This window comes from Larimichthys crocea, chromosome I (genome assembly GCF_000972845.2).
Source record: "Larimichthys crocea isolate SSNF chromosome I, L_crocea_2.0, whole genome shotgun sequence".
NCBI classification, from domain to species: domain Eukaryota; kingdom Metazoa; phylum Chordata; class Actinopteri; family Sciaenidae; genus Larimichthys; species Larimichthys crocea.
This window is the reverse complement of record NC_040011.1, coordinates 4823447-4835061: the sequence shown is the minus strand read 5'-3', so window position 1 is coordinate 4835061 and position 11615 is coordinate 4823447. Positions and strand designations below refer to the sequence as shown.

The following is an 11615-nucleotide window of genomic DNA, read 5'->3' as shown; positions in this document are numbered from 1 at the left end:
CTTCCCTCACGCTAATGATTATGTGCTTGCACATTAACATTACATTAATTTAAGAGGCAGCACGGTGGAGCAGTAGTAAGCACTGTCACCTCACAGCAAGAAGGTCGCTGGTTTAAACCTCAGCTGGGTCCAAAGACATACACTTAATAGGTTAACGTAGGCGTGAGTGTGAATGGTTATTTGTGCCTTGCAAAGAGCTGGCAACTGATTACAAATAATGGAGGGATGGAAAACGCATGCAAATTGAGACAACACAGCATAGAGCACACACAGAAATGCACTGCAAATTTACAACAACATTAGGCTACAGAAACAAGAAAACTATAGCACACAGTTTAAATATGACAGTGAGATCTCACTGATGAGGTGAGTTTACTGAACTACAGTTTTCCACTCTGGCCAAACCACAAATACTCGAGAATTTTTAAAGAAAAAGCCTTGAATAAGGAAGACTGGATTCAAGGTATCAAAGTTTAAGTTGAATTTAATATTCTTGTACAAGAAGGAGCGTTTAACAGTACAACACACAAGAGGGGTTACAGAGAAAAGGCTCCCTGAGGAGCTCTAACAGTTGGTTCTTTTTTAAAAATGGGCTGTCTCGGACACCTCCCCACTGATACAGTTAATATCATAACATCCTTTTTTGGTTTTCTGCTCAGTAATGAGCATTATGTTTCATACCCATACTTCCCTAACCTGTCTCTCTTGTCCTTGTACAATTTTTATAATTATCTCTTCCTGCCAGCCTCAGTGAAACACAGGCCAAATAAGGGAAGTGGACGAGACATGCAAAACACAGGATACACACACTCTATATATGAGTTAAAACATCTGTACCCCAGTATAATCCTTTTTTTTTTTAACACACTCCCTGGCCTCTTCACATACGTACCTATCTGTTCTTGTTTTTTTCTAATGTGCTCCAATTTAACACAACACAACCATGGGCGGACTGGGACAAAAAATCGGCCCTGGCATTTTGGACCAGAGCAGCCCACAACAAATGCACGGTATGCCAGATTGCCAGTCCATCCCTGAACACAACAATGGACAAGACTATTACACAATAGACTATCATAAGTGATGTGTGTCTATTTGAGGCAGAGTAGGGAGAGGCACATGCTAACTTAGTGATGGCCGCAGGCATTACTCCACCCAAGCTGTCTTAAGCAATATTTGCAGATGATAAACATAATTAATGTGAAAAAAAAATATTTCTCTAGTTTATTAAATTGACATAATTAAGTTACAAATTTCCAATTTGGATTTTCTTAAGAACTTAAAAAGAAAATCTAGAGGCTGATGCTGCAAAATATTTGACGTTATTTTGCCACAGTTATGATTATTTGGTTACAAAAACCATCAAAGACTATTACCAGGTACATAAAGTCATATCCAAGTTATCTATTTGATCCAGTATGTACCCAATATGAGCTGGGTAATACAGTCACTTTCTTGTCCGGGATTAAAAATAAATTGAGGACTAAGAAGAGTCAAAAACTGCTGAAGCCACACAAAACACTGGACTTTGATGGTGATTGTGGATAATACACCTTTGAAATACTAGGTAAACACGGGTGTTACCAATTATACTAATTAATGTCCCATTCCATTCAGGTCAAACAGAGTCAGGGTGCTGCTGTGCTGCATGTTGGTTCAGTGGAAAGCCTCTGCTGCAATAAATGGAATGGACCCTTAATTAGTATCATTGTAAAACACCTGCGTTGACCCCACTATCTCATGTCAAAATGGCAGCTGTGAAAAAGCTCTGTTTCACATGAGGCATGCATGTCATAAGGTAAGACTATTATATGATTAATTTAGGCTCATAACGCTGTTTGCTATAACGTTATGTGGCGTCACGTCTTGCTGTCAGTCGTATTTTTTTTGTTGAGGCTGTGTTTTGTTAATATTACAGAGGGCTTAAGCTTATTTGTGGTTAAGAGCAGTGTATTTTTTTGTTAATGTTTAATATGCTGTTGGCTTTAAATGAGCATACTTGATTTGTAAATCCTGTAGAGATGCAGGTGAATGGGGGTGCGGTAAATAACTCATAGTGCTACGTGATTACACACTTTCCTTAAGTATCGTTTCTCTGAATAACCGTGCGTGTACTGTACACACACACACACACACACACACACAGTATTATTTGGTTTCGTTTACTGCGAATTGGCCGCCAGCTGATGAGCGAGTATTGAGGAAGTACAAACCCAAAGCGACAAGAAGCGAGGCTGCTGGGAGTCTGCTCTACACAGTCACAGGATCGGTAAGTGTTTATCATTTGAATTTAATTTTTTTTCTTTACTTTTCTGTGAGCAGTGTGATGAAAATAGTATTCTCAGAAAGGATCCATTTTAATAATTTAAAATGAAAAATGATACATCCTCTGTCCAGCTCCAGCTTATGTCTTTCTGACTTCTTTCACTTGACTTGGCAGGTTTTAGGTTTCTGTGATTTCAGATTTTCCATTGACATTGCATTGATTTTGATCACACCAACAGAAGCTCAAATAAAATGTTGAACTTGAGAAATTCTTGCTCCTTCCTGGTTTTACTGTAACCACAGTTGGCAGAGCTCACTGGTGAGATCATGATTTTTACTGCGACATTAGACAGATTGCATAAGGAATTTAATTGCATTGTTACAAGTTCTGTGAAACATTCACTTATTCATTACTGTGGTGTAAATGTCGTTTTTCAATTTCAGTTTGATATTTTATTGACACTAGTGCTGATAGACAAAAAAAGGTTATTGTGATCCTTCCACATCTATTGGTAAATACATAATGCTGCTCCATAAGATTTTTTTTATCCTGCACAGGAGGAATTCCTTTCAAAAATCAAAAATATACAGGAAATTGAAAAATAAAATAAGAGTTATATACACCTTTCAAGTATGCGAGTATGCATGATAGAGCTTTTCTAGGAAATAATTGCATAGGTTATTGAGTGTGCCTGAAAGCGCACACTATATGTTTATATTATATTTGTCGCGTACACATAAAACAGGTATCAAAACGACCAGCTCGGCCGGGAATCGATTGCTATGACTTTTCTAAGAGTTGCGGCAAACAGTTTTGCCAAAAATAAAAGAAAAAAAAACAAATAAAATTGACCGACTACTCCCTTCTGTATCTCAGTGGGACAGACACAGTGCATGCAGCACCTGTGACTAATTACTCTGACCTGCAGCTCACCCTGGTTGCTTGGCAACCCCAAGCCTGCCTTTGACTAACTTTATTGAAGTCTCTGTATCAGATATCAGACTATCAAGACTACATTTTTAATGTCGGCCATTTTATCCTTGTCTCTCGCAGACACAAACACAGACACATAGAGAGACAGACAGACATGCACACACAGACAGACAGACAGGGCAGACACACAAGCACACACACAGAGACAGACAAGACAAAGACACATGCACACACACACACACGACAAATGTCTTTCAAAATAAGAGTCCCTTCAAAATAAAAGACTTTGTAAAACTCTCATTAACAGACACAGACAAGACAAAACAATGGCAATGATGACACAGCGTGTTGTATAAATACTGAATTTGCTGAGCAGTGTCAGTAATAATGTATGGGGGCTATGTTAATTGCAGAAGCCAGCAGGCAGAAGCCGAGCGGCGGCCATTTTAGCAGTTATTGGCACTTAATTTGAACTTGAGACAGCAGAGCACCTAGCGCGTCAGTGCTAGCTGTAAAGACCTGCTATTTGTTAACATTAGCGACCAATGTTAAAATTAGTGGCTAATTAACATTAGCCACTAGGAATTAAATACATGTTAATCTTAACATGCTAATGCTAACATGTTAATGTTAATTGCTAGTGCATCAGCGTTAACATGCTAATGTTAACATGCTAATTGTAACATGTTAATGCTAACATGTTAATGTTAATTGCTAGCGCATCAGCGTTAACATGTTAATGTTAACATGCTAATGTTAACAGGCTAATGGATAACATGCTATACTAAATGCTAGCGCGTTAGCGGATCAGCGTTAACATGCTAATGTTAATTAGCATTGGGCACTAAGAAATAAATTCATGTTAATGTTAATATGCTAATGTTATCATGCTAATGTTACATGCTAATGGTAATTGCTAGCCGGCTAAGCTAGCTATTGAGGGGTGTGCTTTTGAATACAGACCCCCGGCAACAGCCACTCTCACTCCTCAAATTTCTGCAGGAATTTTCTAGTACTGAATTTGCAGAGCAGTGTCAGTAATAATGTATGGGGGCGACGGGGCCAGAGTCAGGCACACTCAAAATTTCTTTAGAATGTTCTAGTTGAATAAAGACATGCTGTGCAGACTTGTACTAAAACTATCTGGATATGTATAAAAAAAAAAAGCCATGAAAAGATGAGTGAGAATTTACAAAGTATACAGCAGGAGATAATTGCACATTTAGGTTTGTTTTTGTTCACATTCCGTGCCAGTTACGTTTATCAGTACTGTATACTGTGAGACAATAGATTTATAACTGTGTGATAATAAATGAGTTGTAACTACCACAGGTGGTAACTACTACGTAAACTAGCAACTAATTCTCACTGGTGTTAGCCCGTGGCCAACTCCTATCCATCCTCTGGAGACTGACAATCAATCAAATGATTAATGACAACCAACCGCATCAGCAGGTTCGTACTAAAGCCCTGGGACTATCACATTTTGTCAACAGAATAACATTGTCATTTGATACACAAAGGTCTATAGCACTCTGCTGAGTTTTTGATGCACAATGTCTAGTCTTAAATAGGCTCAGCTGGTTGTTTCACACATAATTCATATCTGTCTATCTGTTCCTTCTCTTCCAGCTTATGGTCAAGATTTTTGAAAAGTAGGCCTCAGGATGATCAAGAAAATAAGGTAAAGCAGAAATGTATTTTATTTTTGTCTTTTTAGTGCTACAGTACAGGTCTAGTCCTCTTGTGAATTGCTCATTTTGATTTTTAATTTTTTTTTCCCCGTAGTAATCCCTACGTTTGCAAAAAGGAACCAATGCTGTAATGGCAGATCAAGGCGAAATGAAGGTAAATAATACTGAAATAATTCATATTTTAGGGTAAGATGATACCATACTATAATCCATTAAGAGCAGCAGCTACAATAAGATATTTTACCTTAGATACAAATGCACTTAAAGGTCCAGTGAGTAATATTAGAAGGATTTATTGGCAGAAATTGAATATAGAAAGAATTGTTTTTTTTAATTTTTAATTTATTTTTTGGGCCTTTTATTTCTACAAAGAGAGTCAAGCGCTGTCACTGGCGACTTTGAATTGACCGTATTACAAGGAGGGAGAACAACAAACAACCCCGTCCATCTATTTGTTTTGTACTGTTTAGCAGAGATTTCCATTGCTTCAGCTTCAACTGTTTCAACCATTCAACCGTGTGATGATGCAGCAGGCTAACAATAGATATTCACTAGAAAATTTCTAAAGAATTTTAAGTGTGCCTGACTCTGGTCCTGTTGTGCCCATACATTATTAGTGACGCATGCAGAAGCACAGAGACTTAACTTTGGGGGTGTTCTGTCGGTGTGTGAGTGACTGCCTGAGAGACACAGAAATCCAAAATGAACCTCCTCAAAACTAATGGCCACTAAGGCCAAACTGTAGGTGGTACCTAAAAGCAAAAATAACGTGAGCATCCTCATCTTGTCGACCATGTGAATACCGAATTTCAGTGGCTGAAGTTAAAAATGTGACCCGGGAAGCGAGAGAAAAAACAGGTGCCCCATGGTCATTTGGGAATTTCTCCTCTCCAATTTACAGAGGCGTAGATGGGGGCGGGTGGATGATCCGGGCGCATCAGTGCATCTCCCACCAACTAACTAAAGTCTGTTAGCTTAAGCAGTGATATCACTCTAGCCCACGAATTTTCCTACATTTCTATGTGTAAATTATTTCTGTGGGAGGAGTAGCATAAGAATAATAAGTATAGGGAATAGTAAGTAGTGTGCCTTATAATAATCTATTGTCTGTTTGAGAATTAAAGAAAGACTGAGCAGAAGAGAGGTCATGTTATAAATCACAGAGTTGATAAGCAGACAAAGTTAGCAACATAGTGCTTTTAGTGGGGAGTTGTATACTTCACAACCGGCACACCAATTGCAATAATGATCTCATGAATATTGATACAATAAATACATAGGATATAATTAAAAGAATCAACATCAGGCTGGATAATACTTGAAGCAGCAATTGTCTTAAACTCACGAGGAAGCTGTTGTACTGAGGTAATAAATCAAGTGAGAAGTAGGCTATTTCCCCATTAGACATTACACCAGGACCATATTGGCACATTTGATTTATCCAGTTCAAGTTCTTTTTACAGCCATGATGCGGCCTCCTGCTGGTTTTTAGAAAGAATGAAGGTTTAAGCCACTCAGCATTGGCTTCTCTTCACAGACTTGAAACTATGTGGGAACAAACAGCCACAATGTTGGCACTTACAAATTCCTACAGTAGCCTAGAATGGACAAACCAACCAGAAACAAAGACTGGCTCTAGATAGGACCTTTTAACTTTTTAGTGACCTTCTTGACCACCGTAGGTTCTGCTACATCAGAATCAGAATCACTTTATCAGTTCACTTTGCTCTCCTTTGTACATACAGGACCACACACACACACACACACACACACACACACACACACACCCACACACACAAAACAACACAGAGTAAACGACTGATAGAGTGCAATGTTGCAGGTGATGGATAAATAGGTTTCTACTACATGCCTGGAGGTAAGGTGAGGGTGAGGCAAGCAGGATCAGTTGCAGCCTCACCAATAATGCCACCAAATCCTTCACACTGGACTTATAAGAGAATTATTAAACACAATTTTTTAAAAACCATTTCAAGTTGTGTGTGTGCAGTAATCAAGTTGAAATTAGGGAGAAAATACAGCACTCTTTGTTTTAGAATCAGGAGGAGGAGCTGCCACCTACATCAAGGACTGGGTAAAGATCAAGTGAAGGAATGGGCTCTCAAGTTGGATGGTGGTGGATGACCACATTGCGAAAACTGTTTCAGCAGGACATTTAATGGGCCTAGTCTTTTTGCTTTTAGAGATAGAAGACTTCAGAGGTATGGGTGGGACCTTGGACCAGCAAAACTTATCAACATGCCAGAGATAGAAAGTGAAATTTAAGAAAGAGGAACAACAAGCTCTACAAAATCAACCTGTATGCCGCAGCCGTATCCATTTGAGGTATCAGATACATATAGATACATGGAGAACAGCATTCTTGATATTACAGAACTGGTGCCTCAGACCTTATTGAACCCTGCCACGAGTTAAAGCTTCATCAATACAACAGATGGAAACAAAAAGAGCAATTCACTGCGAGGTTATTTCGATTGCAGCTGCCCTGCAAACAAGCCGCACCAATGGCAACCATACATTTTGGAATAGGGGACACCGCCGACGTATCCATGGTGAAGTGTTGGGAGTGGCTGTTGGGGACAAAGAGGCTTATGCAAAAGAACTAAAATCTGCCATTGATAGTCATTTTAGCATAAACACAAACAGGCTGCTCAGATCTGCATCAAAACCGCCCTCGATTTGTTGAGGTTCTGAAAAAGATAATGACATCAACTGACAAATGTGTGATAGAAGTGGACAAGTTCCGACTCTTCGATCTGTGAAAAAACGTTTACCACACTTTAAACACAAAAAAAAACCAGAAAAAAAACAAAGGTCAAGAGAAACTGAAACCCAACATTGAAACAATTCTTGTCCGAGATGGCGGTAGCACCAGGATCTCCTAAAACTGACCACATCAGCCAAACCTATGGGAAGAGTACAATCGTTTGTTGAGTGGTATGGCAAAGCGATCACAACTCCGAAAACAAGCTGAAGAGAAGAACCTCAGTGTTATAAAAAGCAGCACTCAAGACGCTAGATAAGTGAGATGATAACTGGTGGTTAACTTTCTTTAGATAAGTCACACTTTGAGCAGTATGTAAGTAACTAACAAATCACATGCAATCCAATTTGAATCACGAGGAATTTCTTGTGGAACTTAATCCCACAGCGTTTTAGATTTTGATCCAGAACAGCTACACACGGATTAGAGCATAACTCGAACAGCAGAGTACAGTGAGGTTTCCATTTCCCAGCAAACTATAAAATCAAAGAAGGAGTTGAGGACAGTGCAAATAGTTTGAAATTAACCCGAAACACCAGTTGGGTATTCGGCAATGGAGTATCAAGGATGAGACACCCCAGACATAGATGAGTGGTTGATGGACAAAGGAGCCCTCCGTTCGAGATGTGATTTCCTTCTTGTGTCGTAAAGAATGTGCTGCCAAATAAGAGATTCCTGTCCATTTTCTTACTTTTGTCAAGAGTGGTGAGAAGATGGACCCTCTTGTTGAGACTTTCAGTACATTCTGGCAAGAGCTTAAGGCACAAAGCAAATCCATGTATATGTGACAATGAAAATGCATTTTACCTCCTGAGGGACCTGATCATCGCTCGGTGCGGATTGACATCCTAGTAGATGCAGATATGAGCTCATTTTTGCTGAATTCATGGGACTGTTCTTAGTCTTCTGTCAAAAAACCGCAAATCGAGCCGTTTCTTACCCTGTCGTGAAAGGCAAAATCCTTCTTGAAAAGAAGGGAGCGTAGCTGGAACACTGGAGGTTCTGTGCGTGAACCAATGTGAAGAGTGAAATGAGGATAAAATTGTCATAGAGGAGAACTTCTAAAAAGGAGGAAAGTGTCATGGTGAATTCTATATCTCAGAGCAGCCTGGATCCACAGCATTTATCGAACGAGACAATTGGACTTCATCATGATACGTCATACCAGATTTTGTGCCCCTGAGAAAAGCCTGTGTGTTGTTTAATCTTATCATGTACTGGATGTGGTGGGAAAACTTTGGCCAGGCATACTTTATGGGGCTCTCCGGGACGATTCCGTTTGGCTGTCCTCAGAGACAGTACCACAGATTTGACTAAGTAGCTGATCAGTTGTCAAACCTTAAAGCATGACAATGAGAGCACTTACCACGTGTCCCTGTTTTGCGATTTATGACTTTGAGTGACAGGAAAAAGTATATTGACTTGCAGCAGCTCATTGAAACAGATGTGCAAAGAAAGTTCATTCTAAGTCTGCACGGTATTCTCCGGACTGTATGAGGTCAGAGTCCATGAAGAAAGGAAAGCAATGGAGACACAGTATTCATTGGAAATAAGCTCTCTAGAAGGAGCAGAGAAGCTATTTGAGGAAAAATACGTAGAATAGAGAAAACCACAAGAATTTCAAACGTTCTATGGATCATGATCATGAAGAAGAACTTTGACTCAAAGTAATTGAGGGGTGGCCCGGCAACACCTGAAAGAGCTTCAATATGAATCAGAAACATGCACAACTCTGGCTTTTTTTAGTTCTGCTGCATGTGTACGGTGCAAGGGATGCCCTCTCTCCCGTCTCACTTTGTGAGGAATTTCTTGATCTGGCAACCAAAACAATTGTGGAGGAAACATACAAGTTGAAGAAGAATTGGGAATTGTTCCACTTTATACCAGCTGCACCGTTGAGATAAGGAAGTAGTCAAAGCTGTGAAATGACCATTCAAGTATTGCAAAGCCATTGCTTGCAGGAACTTGGAAACAACACACAGGTGAGCAAAGCTGAATTGCTGATCTTCTGCGGACCACAAACCAACTTTATGAGAGACACAAAAGGCAAAGACAAACTCCTGCAAATGTTCACCACATTTTGGTGAAGAGATATCATTCAGAGAAGGAGGACTCGAAGTTCGTCTCTCTCCACTCATTCAAGATATTATGAGTCAAACCCCAGGCATGGAAGAGATGGTTCTACAGAATGCATCAAAAATATTTTGAAAAGGATGCAGCTGTCTCTCAATTACTAGCTAGGTACTATACCTAAAAAAGAAGATTTCTCAGAAGCAAAAGTTTGGGCAAAGAGAGCAAGAGATCTTTCCAAAGACAGCTCATATATGGCAGACACATCAGCACAGGTTATCAAACACGAGCTAAAGATGCCCTGTGAAAAATGGCAAGGAAGGGCTTATTAGTCCTGAACAATTGAAGACTCTCCAAATGGCGCAGTCAGCATATCTTTTCAGAAGCTCAGAGTCTTGCAAGAGAGGAGTCAATGCTAGCGATTACAAATCAAGACAGACAACTGCCCTTAAATACATCAGGTGCTGGAGAAATTAGTCGGAGTACTTGTCATTGAAGATGCAAGACCCCTGTATTTTCTGATGACAATGGTCGCGCCATGACATAATGAGGCCAGGTTCTCTCTGGAAACCTTAAACTTCAGAATCTGAGGAACGTGATCCACGGAAGAACAAAAACAGACAGTAACTACTGATTCTCAGACAGTTTGAGGATGTATCTTACGACTCAAAACAGGATGAAGAAGAACTTTGATTCCTCTGATGATTTCTAACGTGAACTTGGGCTCCAGTTTTTGGAGTGAAAACAGTCGTGACGAAGTAGCCCAACATGAGCTTTTCAGATGTTTCCGGGAGTATGCAAAGCTTTTCTTGTCTTCGCAGACAGATTCTGCAGCTCTTTTGAAGAATAAAGCCATGCAAAACATGTTGAAACTAACACAAGCAAACAATACCTGGAGTGAGAAAAGCTGATACCTATTCTGGGATTCTGAGTTGTCCTCAAATGGCCATCCACCTGAAATATGGAGAAGAGTGTTCGATACTATAGTTGCATTTTGGGAACTGGTCTGAAGCCCTGTGATGAGCAGAATCAACTTCATCTATGTCAATGTTGTGTTGAGTTGTATCAAATTAGAATCAGTACACATAGCCATACCACAAACTAATGGATCACCTTTGCCAAGTTCTTTGCGAGCCAATCTCATCAAGTGGCATTGCCACTGCTCTTCATTGCAGTTGTGCTGTTTGTGGGCCACAAGCAGTCTGGTCTCCAGACCAGAATATCAAAGTCTGAAGAAGTACGTCTCACAGAGAGGAACTTTTATCACACAATGATGAAGGAGTGTAACAATGGCAAGTTGGCCGATTGTCCATTTCTTCCTAGGGAAGAAGCAGGGGATATGAACGACTGGTACACTCTGGGAAAATCACAAAACTGCATCACAGATGGGCAGTTTTTCTCCATGTGGGACAATTGGGAAAAATCTGGAAAGAGAAGAAGGTGGAGGAGCTTCTTTGCAGGTCACTGCAAGGTTAAGGGTGACTGATACTGGCAGATACTGTATCCCAAATGTGAAGGTCGAAGTCACTCCAGTGTTTCGAAGTCAGCTTAGTGGGCAGGCCAGGAGTCAAATGTGTCATTCATTTTATCGGTTTCTCATCAATGAAAGGCCTCTGCACCGACATTAACTAACCAGGGATTGTCCGTGCAGAGGGCCTGTCATTGAGAAACCGATAATGAATGACACATTTGACCCCTGGCCATGCCACACTAAGCTGACTTCGAAACATTCGGGAGGACTTCGACCTTAACATTGGGATACAGTATCTGCAGTACAGTCACCCTTAACCTTGCCAGTGACCCTGCAAAGAAGCTCTCCACCTTTCTTCTCTTTCCAGATTTGTCCATTGTCCCAATGGAGAAGAAAAGA

At 40.1% G+C, this 11615-nt stretch overlaps 1 protein-coding gene across 3 annotated transcripts in view; it reads left to right on the top strand.

The window, feature by feature from the left end:
- Positions 1-2141: 2141 nt before the first annotated feature.
- The window catches only part of LOC104940379 (sterile alpha motif domain-containing protein 9-like), an 18331-nt gene continuing 8857 nt past the window's right edge, over positions 2142-11615 (top strand). The window contains exon 1 of one of the 3 annotated variants that reach the window (XM_019260427.2): positions 2142-2269. The gene's annotated coding sequence lies outside the window, so the exon portion shown is untranslated. Of the gene's footprint in view, positions 2270-2536; positions 2585-11615 lie in introns of those variants that run through there. The other 2 variants (XM_019260428.2, XM_027277990.1) reach the window with 2 other exon arrangements.